Consider the following 15,118-nt stretch of genomic DNA (forward strand, 5'->3'; position numbering starts at 1 on the left):
AAGTTGTTTTGAGTGTGGCGTCTTGAAAGGTGATAAACTTGACTACAAGTTCCACATTAATTTGTAGAACAATAACTTCTTTTGGGGGAAGGGGCACATTATTAATACCCAAGAAAATTTCGAATGCCGCTTGAACACTATTGAAGAGTTTTATTACTCATGTTCTTTTCTTCATATTGGCCAATTGCCGCAACGCGTCGCATCAGTGGTTGGAGTTTTGAATATCATACTGTTCAGTAACATAATTTGTTTGTAGATACCTCCTTTGATAAACCTGCGAAATAAGGTTATGCTGGGAATCAACAAAATGTAAAATAAACTTCGGAGAAGTAAAAATACATTCATTCAATTTACACAAAGAGTAGATATACAAATAGCACAGTGTCCATAAAGTGTCCAGCCAAAAGAGGGTCTCTTTTCAATTGTACATAATAGAAAAACAAACAAAAGATTCGTATGTATACAAATAGCACAGTGTCCATAAAGTGTCCAGCCAAAAGAGGGTCTCTTTTCAATTGTACATAATAGAAAAACAAACAAAAGATTCTGTCATGGACAGAACCCATACAAAAAATTTCGAATGGGGTAAATTTTTATTTTTCCTCTGTTTGTACATCAATATTATAAATATGCAGAAGTTGTAGAGTGTTATGCTTAATTAACTCTCTCGTATACCTACCACTTTTCTTGTGTATATCATGTACAGACACACTTTGTAGGGGAAAGAGCTTTTTATACTACAGAAAAGTGAAATTTTGAAGAGTAAAAAGAAATATTGGTAAGTAAATTGTTTACTTTAGATTTCAGGGTCCATAACTGTAGTGTCAAAATAGTAGATGAGTCTTTTTCAAAGCTTATAAGCTCCAGCATGAAATAAGAAGCCAGAATAGAACAAAAGTTTGTTTGGTGAACTTGTGAATTTTTATATTTTTTTATTGGAATTTTTAAAGGGACCTTATGTATATCAAAGTCAGTTCATTCATTGACAGACTTTGATCAAGTTCATGTTAGCTTTCTTTCATTATATTTACAACCCTGCCTTGGTCAGCGCATTTCATAGCCCTCCCTCCACATCTTGTGATTGAAGTGAAAACAAAAAAAAAAAAACAAAAAAAAACAAAAAAAAAAAAAAAAAGGCTCCCTGCCAGATGAGTCTTTTTCAAAGCTCATAAGCTCCAGCATGCAATAAGAAGCCAGAATAGAACAAAAGTTTGTTTGGTGAACTTGTGAATTTTATTTATTTTTTATTGGAAATTTTAAAAGGACCTTATGTATATCAAAGTCAGTTCATTCATTGACAGACTTTGATCAAGTTCATGTTAGCTTTCTTTCATTATATTCACAACTCACAACCCTGCCTTGGTCAGCGCATTTCATATAGCCCTCCCTCCACAATCTCCACATCTTGTGATTAAAGTGAAAACATAAAAAAAGAAAAGAAAAAAGACTCACTGCTTTGTCAAGTGGTGCAAAAACGGATTTCTGTAATTACTGAAAATTGATCAAAAGATATTATTGTTTATAGGAAGAAAATTGGAAATCTTTTAATACGGAGTTATTTTCCGCATCAGGTATTTTTTCTTAAATATTTTCCTTCAAATCCTGGACAGACTTTCGTTCTAATGAAGTTAATTATCTTGGTCACACTAAACTTTCCAGTTTTAATGCAATAAAATGACACAAAGAGATTTTCTCACCCAGATAATGTTGGAGGAACAAAAGGAAGCTTTCTAATTGAATGTTAGGTTTTAGATTTTGGGTAGTTTCACAAATGTTATACAGTATAACCCCGACTGCTACGCAAGATAGTATAAGAATCAAATACTAACATTATAAATTTTTGAATGACATTCTGGAGCACCCTGTAACAGTAAGTGGTGAAGGGTGGCACACTTTCATTATTCTTTGATTAGTGAGAGGCCAAAATGCTTTTACTTTCCATGCAAGCTGATGGCCATTTTCAATTGAAGGTGATAATGGACTTGTGTGAAATTTCTTTGTCCCTTCAGGCGGCGAGCGACAATTTAGCAGAATAATTAATGAAGTAAGTATACTCGTACCTCGTACATCTTTTGTATTTCGGCGATAGATTGATTATAGTTTCAAATATAAACGTTTGTAGAACGTTGTCAAATTTATCGAAGTTCAATACTTATCAAAACTTTCAATGAGGGCTCTGAAGCTCTTGGTATTTTTAAAAATGGTGAATGTGGCACATCCACTAAAATACTGCAATTTGGAATACTTAAAATTTATTAAGGTTCTACTAGCTATGTCCTATAGCAAGCGATGCTGGTATCATGTTGTTGACTTGTTTAAATGTAAAATAATTTCTCTGTTAACCCTGAAAGCCATACTTAGGATCTTCATGTCATGCCGACAAAAAGGGTGGAAGACCGCTTTAATGAGAGAAAAATACAGAAAACTTCCTACAAGACATCATGTCCGTCCTATAGCAAGCGATGCTGGTATCATGTTGTTGACTTGTTTAAATGTAAAATAATTTCTCTGTTTACCCTGAAAGCCATAGGATCTTCATGTCATGCCGACAAAAAGGGTGGAAGACCGCTTTAATGAGAGAAAAATACAGAAAACTTCCTACAAGACATCATGTCGTAGAGTAAGTACAACTCTGAACAGAACAACCCTGATGAGGGCATGCCATATAAGGAACGAGGTACATCCAACATACTCGATGATATATACTAAGAACTTCATGGGGGTGCTAGCACATCATAAACTTTTGCACTTTATGAGCCCAGGTGCTTTCGGTTCACATGTTCTGAACGGTAATAACTTTCCGAGAATGTCGAAGAGAGAAAAAAGTGTCATTGAATCAGGTGTTCCAAGTCGATTTTCCGAGAGGGTACTCCATAGTGGCGTATGTATACTGGCCTAACTAAAAACCTGTCGAAAAACTTGTAGAAAAGAACCGAGTTGTATGACTTATTTAATATAATTATTTTCGCCAAAGAAGTGAGAAATTTCTGCTGTTTCAGCTATGTTTCTGATTGGGGTCGTCTTATTTCTGTCTCCAAGTAGAGCTGATTCAAGAGTTCATTTTTACATATTTTATTATTTTTATTTTAAATGATATCCAACAACCTTCGTCATTATATCATCCATATTGTACAGTTATGTACGTATGTACGTATACTTTAACCTGTAATATATGTTTACGTAAAAGCTATCAATATGACATAATGTCAAATACTCTTCATGGGGAAAATGACTAACAATTACTAGTACATTTTTAATTAATTATTTCATTGTTTTGAAACGTAGGTGTACTCGTGAATTCAGATCTGTCATAGGAGTACCTATGAGATAATTTGTGTGTTGACTTTTTAGAGAAAGCACATTGCTTTTCATCCCTACATGGCAATTAAAACAAATTATCTGAAAGTTATCTTGGAAAATGGTGGTATCATTTATTCAAATGTAAAACTACATAAATATATACATACGAGCATATTAATATTCTCAAATGTCATTATAATTATGCATAATCACCTGAGGTAAAACATTATTTTAACAATAAAAAAACTCTAGTCATGCTCTTCATCCCTACATAGCAATAAAAAACAAATTATCTGAAAGTTATCTTGGAAAATGGTGGTATCATTTATTCAAATGTAAAACTACATAAATATACATGCGAGCATATTAATATTCTCAAATGTCATTATAATTATGCATAATCACCTGAGGTAAAACATTATTTTAACAATAAAAAAACTCTAGTCTTACCCTTTTTGATGCTTCATTAATAATAATTAGAGGAAATCTCATAAGCTTTGTGGTTTCAATTGAAAACATCTTCTATTTCGAACGTAATATTGTAACACTGATGATGCAAGAACTGCGTCTCCAAATATTAACAGCTCCAGTTAACGGGAAATAAATTTGATTCTACAATGAGCTTAAACTCTAGTCAATAAAAAAGGGTTAGGTACGCTCTAAATTTATATACAGGGTTAGTTAGAGTTCTTGAGGGAAATTAGGACACCTTGACTCTGACTTTTTGACTAAAATAATAATTTAGCTTCATAAATAAGTATTCTGTAACTTTAGCTCAAGCTCACTTTTAAATATTTTTTTTAGATTTGATTAAGTTATGAGCTTCAGACCATGTAAAAGAAAAGAATAACTATTTGGTCAAAGTGCCATTACTACACCCTGTTAGTGCTACTTATAATGGTATACTATGTTTATTTTACCCCTTTCTATTTTCTTCATGGTTTTTAACTTGTATTGAGATTTGATTAAGTTATGAGCTTCTGACCATGTAAAAGAAAAGAATAACCATTTGGTCAAAGTGCTATTACTACACCCTGTTAGTGCTACTTATAATGGTATACTATGTTTATTTTACCCCTTTCTATTTTCTTCATGGTTTTTAACTTGTATTGTTTTTCAATTGACTACATTGTTAAATATACCCAACATATTGAAATGAGATGTAATTCGTCATCAGTAAGTTTCTATTATAAGTATCTGCCTATATTTTTATTTATGTGCAAATGTGCATTTATATTAAGTAGGTAGGTAATAGTTTTATTTCAATAATACCATATTGCACGTGCCATATGGAAGCTGTCAATAAAAATTATAGGTCAGGTACGTAGAACTTGGGTATCTGCTACTAATATAGAGAAATCCTCAGGGATTTAATTTCGAGGAAACAATGACAGAGTAAAAATTCCCTTTTTCGAATCAATAGTTTGTGTAATATACCTAAGTAAAGTTACGTAAGATACATTTGAAGTTCAATATTATGTAAACTCAGGACACCTTCAAAAGACTTGCTTTGATTTTTTTCTTCATATTCATGTAGGCACTTGATATCGTGTTTTTTTTTTTAGCAACTGGCAAAAATTGTTCCAAACTGAAATGGTATTTGGAATAATTAATAAGACATATTTTGGCTGAAACGACGAACAAGTTTCATGGATCTATATTAGAAGGAAATTTGATTCCTGAATTTCCTGATAGGACCTGTGTTGTACGTATATGTTCCTCGTTTCATATCGAGGAAGTATCCGGCTCATCATTCCCAATAAAGATATTGCTTTTCACCACTCTACATCATCTGAATATTTTCAGGTTAAAAATACACAAAAGTTTTCACCACAAAAAAGGTTTCATGGATCTATATTAGAAGGAAATTTGATTCCTGAATTTCCTGATAGGACCTGTGTTGTACGTATATGTTCCTGGTTTCATATCGAGGAAGTATCCGGCTCATCGTTCCCAATAAAGATATTGCTTTTCACCACTCTACATCATCTGAATATTTTCAGGTTAAAAATACACAAAAGTTTTCACCACAAAAAAGGTCAATATAAACATAAATTTTTTTACATGACAATTTTTAGGAGGGAATAGAAATTTACGAGTGTTCTCTGGGTCGAATTCAGACAGAATTTTAGGGTGTCAAGTTAGTCATTTAGTCACATCGTGTCAATCATAAAACGTGTGTCCCTAGTAATAACAATAATATACATAATTATAGAAAAACACTTCTCTAATATTATGCAATAATAGGAATTATTCCTACGGCCGCAGATGCGATAAAACCATCTCATAAAAATAAATAGGAAAGAAATCGTATTTCATTCTTCTTGTGGAGTGTTGCGAACTTGATTCCTTCTAGGGGGTTTTGGGTTTTCGACAATGCTGTCACCACCGTTATTGTTTCACACATTGAAATAATATCGTGTTTATCATTATTATGCTGAATGGCAAAAGGGAAGTTTAGGAAAAACGGCGTCTCCACTACTATCCATAGTCAGAGTTTCATGGTGTAAATTTAAGATTTTCGGATCGAAATGTTCACAAATGTTGGGATCGTAAAAAGTAAATAATAAATTGCACTATGTGTTAATGATTGAGAATCAATATGTGAATTGACCACACTCTGCAAGCTCTCTTTTCGTCATATTAGAAAAGAATATGTTATACATTAAAGTTGAGTCAAACCACCTCTTTTTTATCACGAAAAATAACACGAGTTCATTATCCATAGAAAAAAAAGAGAGGAAAAAAATACACACACAATCTGTCGTCTACACAAAAACAAAAAACCTGCAAACTCATTCTGGTTAAAAAGATAATCGTCACTTTCTGCACAGATGTTTTTTAAGAGTCAAACCACCGCTTTTTTATCACGAAAAATAACACGAGTTCATTATCTATAGAAAAAAAGAGAGGAAAAAAATACACATACAATCTGTCGTCTACACAAAAACAAAAAACCTGCAAACTCATTCTGGTTAAAAAGATAATCGTCACTTTCTGCACAGATGTTTTTTATACGAAAAACCATAAATCAAATCATGTTTACAGAAGCCTCAAACACTTCCCCCTCTTAATATTTTTTTTACTACCTGTAACATGTAAAAAATTCAGCACATTTAGATGGCACAAAGGTCAAAATTATGATGGTGTAAAGCCAGAAAGGGGTTTTCTCGGTGCAACTGTTTCAAGGCACCTTTTTGCGTTTGGAAGGCTTTCCTTTTTGTACTGCAGGGGCGTAACGAATACTACCTGTAACATGTAAAAAATTCAGCACATTTAGATGGCACAAAGGTCAAAATTATGATGGTGTAAAGTCAGAAAGGGGTTTTCTCGGTGCAACTGTTTCAAGGCACCTTTTTGCGTTTGGAAGGCTTTCCTTTTTGTACTGCAGGGGCGTAACGAATTTAATGTATTTTATTACAGTTATGTTTATTGTAACCTTAAAAAATAGCAATGTAACATGTGTCATGGGATGATATCTTAATTTTTCCATGTATGATCACTTCCTCCCTTAGGGTTATAGGCAGATACATACTTTTCAATTTTACGCTGAAAATTGGCATTCAAAACTCCAACCACTGATGCGACGCGTTGCGGCAATTGACCAATATGAAGAAAAGAACATGAGTAATAAAACTCTTCAATAGTGTTCAAGCGGCATTCGAAATTTTCTTGGGTATTAATAATGTGCCCCTTACCCCCAAAAAGTTATTGTTCTACAAATTAATGTGGAACTTGTAGTCAAGTTTATCACCTTTCAAGACGCCACACTCAAAACAACTTCCTTGGAATGAAAAAGGGATGGAGAGGAAATTTTGGGAGAGAGTAAGGAGATGATTAAAAATATTGAAAATTAAATTATTCAAATTATACAAACCGTAATAGGAGCAAGAACTTTGTACGCTCGTATAGAGAAAATGTCATAACCCTTTCTTTTCTTCTCCCGATCATTTTTGAATTGAAACAAAACATACTTGAAAATAATGTGAAATACAATAAAAACAACTTTATGTAGAAACATAACAATAATAAGAGCATATTATGAACGCAGGACTCGAGATTATAAATGTCGCATTCCCATTGAAAATTTTATCAAAACTTTATAGAGTGAAACGAGGAAAGACAAAGGAGAGATTCTCGTATACAAATTTAATACATTATTATAACAATTCCAATCATAACATTCAGTAAAATGTAGATGAAAATGAAGAAATGTGTTGGCGTTTTAGTCCCTGTGTAGGAAATCCATCAAAGAACTACCTCAATTATTTTCTCTTTCCAATTGTCAACGAAAATTTTTTATTGTCCATTTATTTCTTGGCCGGACCAGACCAGAACATACGTATACTTACTCCATTTTTTCCAAGATGGAGAGTACACACTTGTTAGAGCATTGATGTCACCAAGCACCAAGCAGCCCATATCCATCCCTTCTCTATTAATTCCACTAAGTAGAGACAGTAATTAAAAGCATCATGTAATTTAATAATTACTTTCCAGCGAGCAATAATTTACTTCGGAACGATTAATTCAGAGTCTTACGTGCTAAGGAAATTGTTCAGAGATCGTTAGGGAGGGGGTTGTTTATAAACATTGGCGATCCCAATACTTACCCCCCATTAAACAAGCTATTTGTTATTTCTACACTCAAAGTGTTTGGTTTGTATAATTGGTGAGAAACCTCAATGTTCGTCCACAAGGAAATTGTTCAGAGATCGTTAGGGAGGGGGTTGTTTATAAACATTGGCGATCCCAATGCTTACCCCCCATTAAACAAGCTATTTGTTATTTCTACACTCAAAGTGTTTGGTTTGTATAATTGGTGAGAAACCTCAATGTTCGTCCAGTCCGTCAAAGAACTACCTCAATTATTTTCTCTTTCCAATAGTCAACGAAAATTTTTTACTGTCCATTTATTTCTTGGCCGGACCAGACCAGAACATACGTATACTTACTCCATTTTTTCCAAGATGGAGAGTACACACTTGTTAGAGTATAACAGCAGGCCAAAGAGAAGTAAAGAGGAACTCTGAGAAAAAGTGTTTCAACTTCGAAAATAAGAAAGCAATAATACCTACCTACTTTTACCAAAAGGAAATTTTCATTCATAGAAGCGTGAAGACTTATTAGTGTTTTACCCCCTTACTCCGCACTTTCTTTGCATTTGAAAATATTATATTTTAAGATGAAAAGGCCTCGGCTTTCATCCTTTTACTTATCATGAGTATAAGCTTTCAGTGTTGACTTTCAATTACAAAGTAATAAAAGTTTCGCTGTATCACATTAAAGGAAAACCAAATATCACGTACGGGATGCCTCATTCGTTGTGAATTTCTTAAGCCTTATCAAATTTTTAGTATGCAATTTACGAGTAGATGTTACTTTTCAAAGTTGAAAAAAAAAAAAAAAATAGAGAGAGGTAAAAATCCGAGTAAATTAAATTACATTGATATTTTTTGCAATACATATGAAGAAAATTAAAGCATAGTAGGTACTGTGTAGGAAGAGGTAAAACAGGAAGACCTACAAGTAGACAAATTGAATGTATTGCGAAATACTTATGCCTATTACTTTTGCCATAACTTTCTATATAACTAAAATTCTTAACTTTACTTAGGTATATTACACAAACTATTGATTCGAAAAAGGGAATTTTTACTCTGTCATTGTTTCCTCGAAATTAAATCCCCGAGGATTTCTCTATATTAGTAGCTGTAGGGTATATTTCGAAACAATCCAAAATCGTAGTGGGGAAAATCCCAAAGGAAAATATCTACCTACCTTGTTTTATTTTGATTTTCCTTCTGGCTGAATAAACATGAGCGATTTTCAATCAGATTACGTATACTTTTAAGTACCTATACAACTTTTCACATTTGTACTTCTACACAACCTCCTGGACTCTTCACTTATCCGCCACTAATGACTATTGCGTCACGTTTGACAGGAGCATTTTTTACGATGCCTAGTTAGCTCAGGTCATAATTAAATAGGCATTTAAAACTTACCATTATAAGTTAAACACGAACAAATAATGGTAGGGATGAGTGTGAGGGTTCCTCGGCTAACAAGGGACAAGTGCATTATGCCTGCACACGTAATACCTACTGGAAAAGTAGGTACCAAGCTACGGTAAATGCAGTTGTAGAATAAACTTATTAGCAGATACCTACTTTAATTACTCACAATAGATCATCCTCCAAGGCTCCAAGCTAACTTTAAAAATTCTAAATGCAATATCTACTACAGTATACTTAATACTGATAATGGTAGACTTGACACATCCACCAATATGGGGGTCGGAGGAATTTGAAGCTACGAAATAGTGGATGTATCTAGTGTAGTAGCGGTCGCTCTTGCCAGAACAATAAGGACGCAAATATTGAAAACAACTTGAAAATGATTTCTGCAGATGTTTTAAAAATAATTAATTAAAAATGTACTAGTAATTGTTAGACATTTTCCCCATGAAGAGTATTTGACATTATGTCATATTGATAGCTTTTACGTAAACATACCTATATTACAGGTTGTTGCAGTGGTTTAGCCTGAATCATTCAGGCCAAAATTACCTATCGAAAATTTTGATACATTAAATTCATCGTGAATGTGAAGGAGCAATGTGCAGGGATCCTACTGAAGTTTTTTTTTTTTCAGATAGGTCTGTATTTCATACTTCAAATAAATAAAATGGATAATTGTAACATTGAGAGGAACATGCACCAGGTATGTAATTATTCAATTATGCAATTCTAAATGCATATTCATAATTACTGGAAAGGATGCACTTTTTAGACTGCACTTCTGCCCATATGGGCACACGATAATCTTCACCCTCTGTCACCCCCTGAATATTCAAATAAGTACCTAGATACCTCTAGTTTATGAATAGTAGACTATTTGTTATTGTGGAAGGGGAATGAGCTCAAGTAATATTGGCTAGGTATCTGTCATTGTTTTACTATAATCCACATCCAATCTACATTATTCCATATTTAAAGTAGGACATTCTATTAGAGATAAAATAATAGAAAAGTTGACCTGGACATGATCTAGGTTCTAGGTAGATCATAATGTTGGTGGTTATCAGGTTATCACGATTTTTAATCAGTCCCAAGATTGCTTCACTGAAATTGCCTCTTGCATTTGTTATATGCTAAGATGTTGAAAAAACTATGAAATATAGGTCAGGTAATTGTAGGAGACCAATAACGTGTTATACAAAAAAAGTCGGATTATTTCTTCATTTTTTCGCCAAAGTAAGACTGAAAATCTAGAAAAAAACTAATAATTCTTCTCCAAAATGATTGTTTCCAAACAGATAACACAATTCCATTTTTTTCCATCGAATTTTCAACCCCCTTGAGCGATTTTGGAAACGAAAAACAAGGAACACAGGTGGCATTATGATTTTGGAATTTCACTGTGGCAAATCTACATAATATTAAATATTATGAGGTTCAATATAGGTACTATTATTTCACCCACACTGAACACGGCAGGATTTAAAATTTGTCTTTGATAGAAACTACAGGGTGAGACGAAAAATTGTAGAACTCAGTTAAACGGCCGTCACACTGGCTGTCCTCAAAGGCTCAATACTTTTTCTGAGTTAATAAATCATTATAGTATTTATGGAGGAGTACTAGTTGGGTGCCTCAAAGTGTATCTACTTCATTTTTGAAAATCTAATTGTATTCTTGTTTTGCTACCAGCAATAAAGAATACGTAAGCAATAAAGGTAAGTTACATGTCATGTGTGTTTATATATTTTATATGCAAATAATCTACTAAAAATATTCGTATGATGGAAATAGGTTTGTTACAAGTTAATAAGTTAGTATACGAGAAAAAAAAATCACATATTATGCCTGTAATCCTCTTCACGTACTCCAAAAAAATATGGCAATGGCGCCTAATTTGTTAGTTCATAAATCATGAAAAATTGGCACATCCACTAATCTGTCGAAATTAATTCATAAATCAATTTATCTATTAGATCATGAATCTTAGAAAAAACGGCACATCTATTACAACTTTTCGAAATTAGTGGATGTCCTATTTTTCCCAATTCTACCGGAATAGTACGCTCTCTCCCTTTATATCTTTCACCAGTTGTCTCCCGTCCAAAAAAGAAAAAAAAAATAAAAAAGCCACGGAAACTGAACAAGATCTGAGAAGTGCGTCATATTAATGTAAATGAGAAAGCTACAGGCGAAATTCTTTCACATATTTGTAATACAAACATCTCTTGAGCGTAGAATTTGCATCCGAAAAAATAAATAAAAAATGATTGTATAGTGAATTCACAAAATACTCTTTTTTTATTTTAAAATGTTATTTTAATGATTCTATTATTACACATGAGTGAAAATAAAATTGAATGTGATTCTCGTATAGGTATGCACCGATTGTATCGTAGGTAAATGAACATATTCAAGTTGAAATTTTTCAATTTCAACAAATGGCATCTGGAAATTTTGAAATAAATATGTTCTTAATGTGGATAATACGAGAAGAAAACCAAATCTAATCTTTGTTTCGAACAGAAGAAAACCAAATCTACAAAACCAAGGGAGTCAAATAGCTTTTGATTCAAAAGATGTATTTTACTTTCTATTACCTACGTAATGTATTACAAACATTTATTTAATGACTGCCTAGTCTGACCATTCAGAGAATGTGCGTGCAAGCATATAACTTATTTGTACTCGTAATTATTACAATCATTCTCTACACGGAACCAAATCTTTGTTTCGAACAGAAGAAAACAAAATCTACAAAACCAAGGGAGTCAAATAGCTTTTGATTCAAAAGATGTATTTTACTTTCTATTAACTACGTAATGTATTACAAACATTTAATTTATGACTGCCTAGTCTGACCATTCAGAGAATGTGCGTGCAAGCATATAACTTATTTGTACTCGTAATTATTACAATCATTCTCTACACGCATCACTAAAGTCAAACTATTATCAGTCGACATACAGGGTTCTCTTAACAGATCCTAATGGCCACACTGCACTTTCCACGAGCATTTTCAAACTAGGATCATAGAGAAATGACGTTTGGAAAACCCTATAAACATCCCCACATTAGCTGCATGACTACGGGGTAGGAGTTGATAATTAGTCTAAAGCTAATGACAGCGTACTTACATGTCATGGTTCACCGTATGAACTACATATTATATTCCATAGGCTGTAGAAGAAGTTTGAACTCATGTCATTTCATCTTATCATACTTTTTTACTCTGCCCAAGAGTGCGATCAAAAGGCATCAGTAGATGTAGATACAACAGGCGGAACAGGCCTCAAAGAGCATGCTGTATACAGTTGGTTTCTTTCTGCCATCAGTTTTGAACAGAAACCTTTTGAAGATCCTATCAAGTCTCTCCTACATCTAATAACTTGGACTTTCAACTACTACATATAAACTTTTGAACAGTCTGTAGTTTTCTATAGTCGTATACAATATCTTACTTTACCTATTGTACCCATAGCATTGATGTCGAAGCTAATGACAGCGTACTTACATGTCATGGTTCACCGTATGAACTACATATTATATTCCATAGGCTGTAGCAGAAGTTTGAACTCATGTCATTTCATCTTATCATACTTTTTTACTCTGCCCAAGAGTGCGATCAAAAGGCATCAGTAGATGTAGATACAACAGGCCTCAAAGAGCATGCTGTATACAGTTGGTTTCTTTCTGCCATCAGTTTTGAACAGAAACCTTTTGAAGATCCTATCAAGTCTCTCCTACATCTAATAACTTGGACTTTCAACTACATATAAACTTTTGAACAGTCTGTAGTTTTCTATAGTCGTATACAATATCTTACTTTACCTATTGTACCCATAGCATTGATGTCAATGTTTGCTGATGAATTATTTTCTACTTTGATATTAATTGTAGCCGTGTGTCGAGCGCGATATGATGATCATTGATAATACGAATATGATAAGCTAATCCTTTTACCTTAAACTGCACACTGTTTTAGTTTTACTTTCCCGTTGGAGTGTGGGAGCCACATAGTAGACTTGTTTGTAGAACCAAAAGAAGACTTGAAGTTTACACGTTTTTTTACTTTCCTTATTAGAGATAAATGTCTGATTTTAAAAGTGTATTACCTATTTTGTAGCATCTTAGATAGGTTTGGTCTAATCAGGAACAAATATTTTTAAAGAAGGCGCCAAGAAAAAACATCACAGAATAATAATACTGCTTATTTATACTGCTCGCTTATTTATACTTTACTCCAGCAGTAGGCTACTACTATTATTGTGGTCAAATTCTCAAATTAGATTGAGGATAAAATTCCATACCTCGGCTGGGATTGAACCCACGCCCTCCTGTTTACCAGGCGAGCGCCTTGACCACTACACCACCGAGGCAGGGTATGGATAATAAAATGTCGGAAAAGTTTTGTATGCAATAAAATTCTAGATAGTATTTATAGGTACATAACTTTGTGATTTGGTCAAAATGTGCCACATACAAGAGGTCTAACAAGATTTGAGAAATTACTCGTTTCAATTTTCGCTTGCGGATTAGTGGATGTGCCAATTTTCCATGATTCTCAAACTAAGTAGGCGGTATCGGCATATTCTTTTTGGAGTACGTGAAGAGGATTACAGCCATAATATGATTCACAATGTTTCTCTCCCAAAAATTTCATAGAGGGTACTTTGAAAGTGAAGCACAGAGTGTTCTGAAAAAAAAAAAAAAAAAAAAAAATTTTAATACTTTCAACTACTACATATAAACTTTTGAACAGTCTGTAGTTTTCTATAGTCGTATACAATATCTTACTTTACCTATTGTACCCATAGCATTGATGTCACCAAGCACCAAGCAGCCCATATCCATCCCTTCTCTATTAATTCCACTAAGTAGAGACAGTAATTAAAAGCATCATGTAATTTAATAATTACTTTCCAGCGAGCAATAATTTACTTCGGAACGATTAATTCAGAGTCTTACGTGCCAAGGAAATTGTTCAGAGATCGTTAGGGAGGGGGTTGTTTATAAACATTGGCGATCCCAATGCTTACCCCCCATTAAACAAGCTATTTGTTATTTCTACACTCAAAGTGTTTGGTTTGTATAATTGGTGAGAAACCTCAATGTTCGTCCAAAATAAGCATAGTCGTAATTTTATGTCTAAGCTCATTGTAGAATCAAATTTATTTCCCGTTAACTGGAGCTGTTAATATTTGGAGACGCAGTTCTTGCATCATCAGTGTTACAATGTTACGTTCGAAATAGAAGATGTTTTCAATTGAAACCACAAAGCCTATGAGATTTCCTCTAATTATTATTAATGAAGCATCAAAAAGGGTACAAAAAGTTGATTTAGATCACAAAATAAATAATTTGCATATTAAATATTCACAAACGACATGGTAAACATATGGACCACCACACCAGTTTGCCAAAAATGTGCACATCGCGTGAAATTGAATTTGCAAAAAAGAAAAAAAAAAACTAATGTTGAGAGATTCTGTGTGTTGAATAATTAACATGGCAATGGGTAGCAAATTGTCAGCTTGAATTATAGATTTTTATCACATTAATTAAAATGGTTTGTGTACACTTTGATGTAATTAAATTTTTGCAAAGGCACTATCTTGACTTGAAATAAAGTCAAACATATTGTGCGGGATAGTAAGGCATTGCCACGGGGTGTTTGACGAACCTACGTCATGGTGGTAATAATTATCTGATGGTTAAGATCTCGATTTCGATTAAAAATGACTTAAATCTTACACAATGATGGGTAATATAATTTACTCGTACTTCTCAGTTTT

General features: G+C 33.3%; 1 long non-coding RNA gene across 1 annotated transcript; it reads right to left on the reverse strand.

The window, feature by feature from the left end:
* Positions 1–79: 79 nt before the first annotated feature.
* Positions 80–9,157, reverse strand: LOC113471408. Its single transcript, XR_003394123.1, has 2 exons — positions 9,082–9,157; positions 80–274 (listed from the first exon to the last, which is right to left on the reverse strand). It is a non-coding gene; the product is annotated as an uncharacterized LOC113471408 (long non-coding RNA).
* Positions 9,158–15,118: the final 5,961 nt, after the last annotated feature.

This window comes from Diaphorina citri, unplaced genomic scaffold (genome assembly GCF_000475195.1).
Source record: "Diaphorina citri unplaced genomic scaffold, Diaci psyllid genome assembly version 1.1 scaffold2390, whole genome shotgun sequence".
NCBI classification, from domain to species: domain Eukaryota; kingdom Metazoa; phylum Arthropoda; class Insecta; order Hemiptera; family Psyllidae; genus Diaphorina; species Diaphorina citri.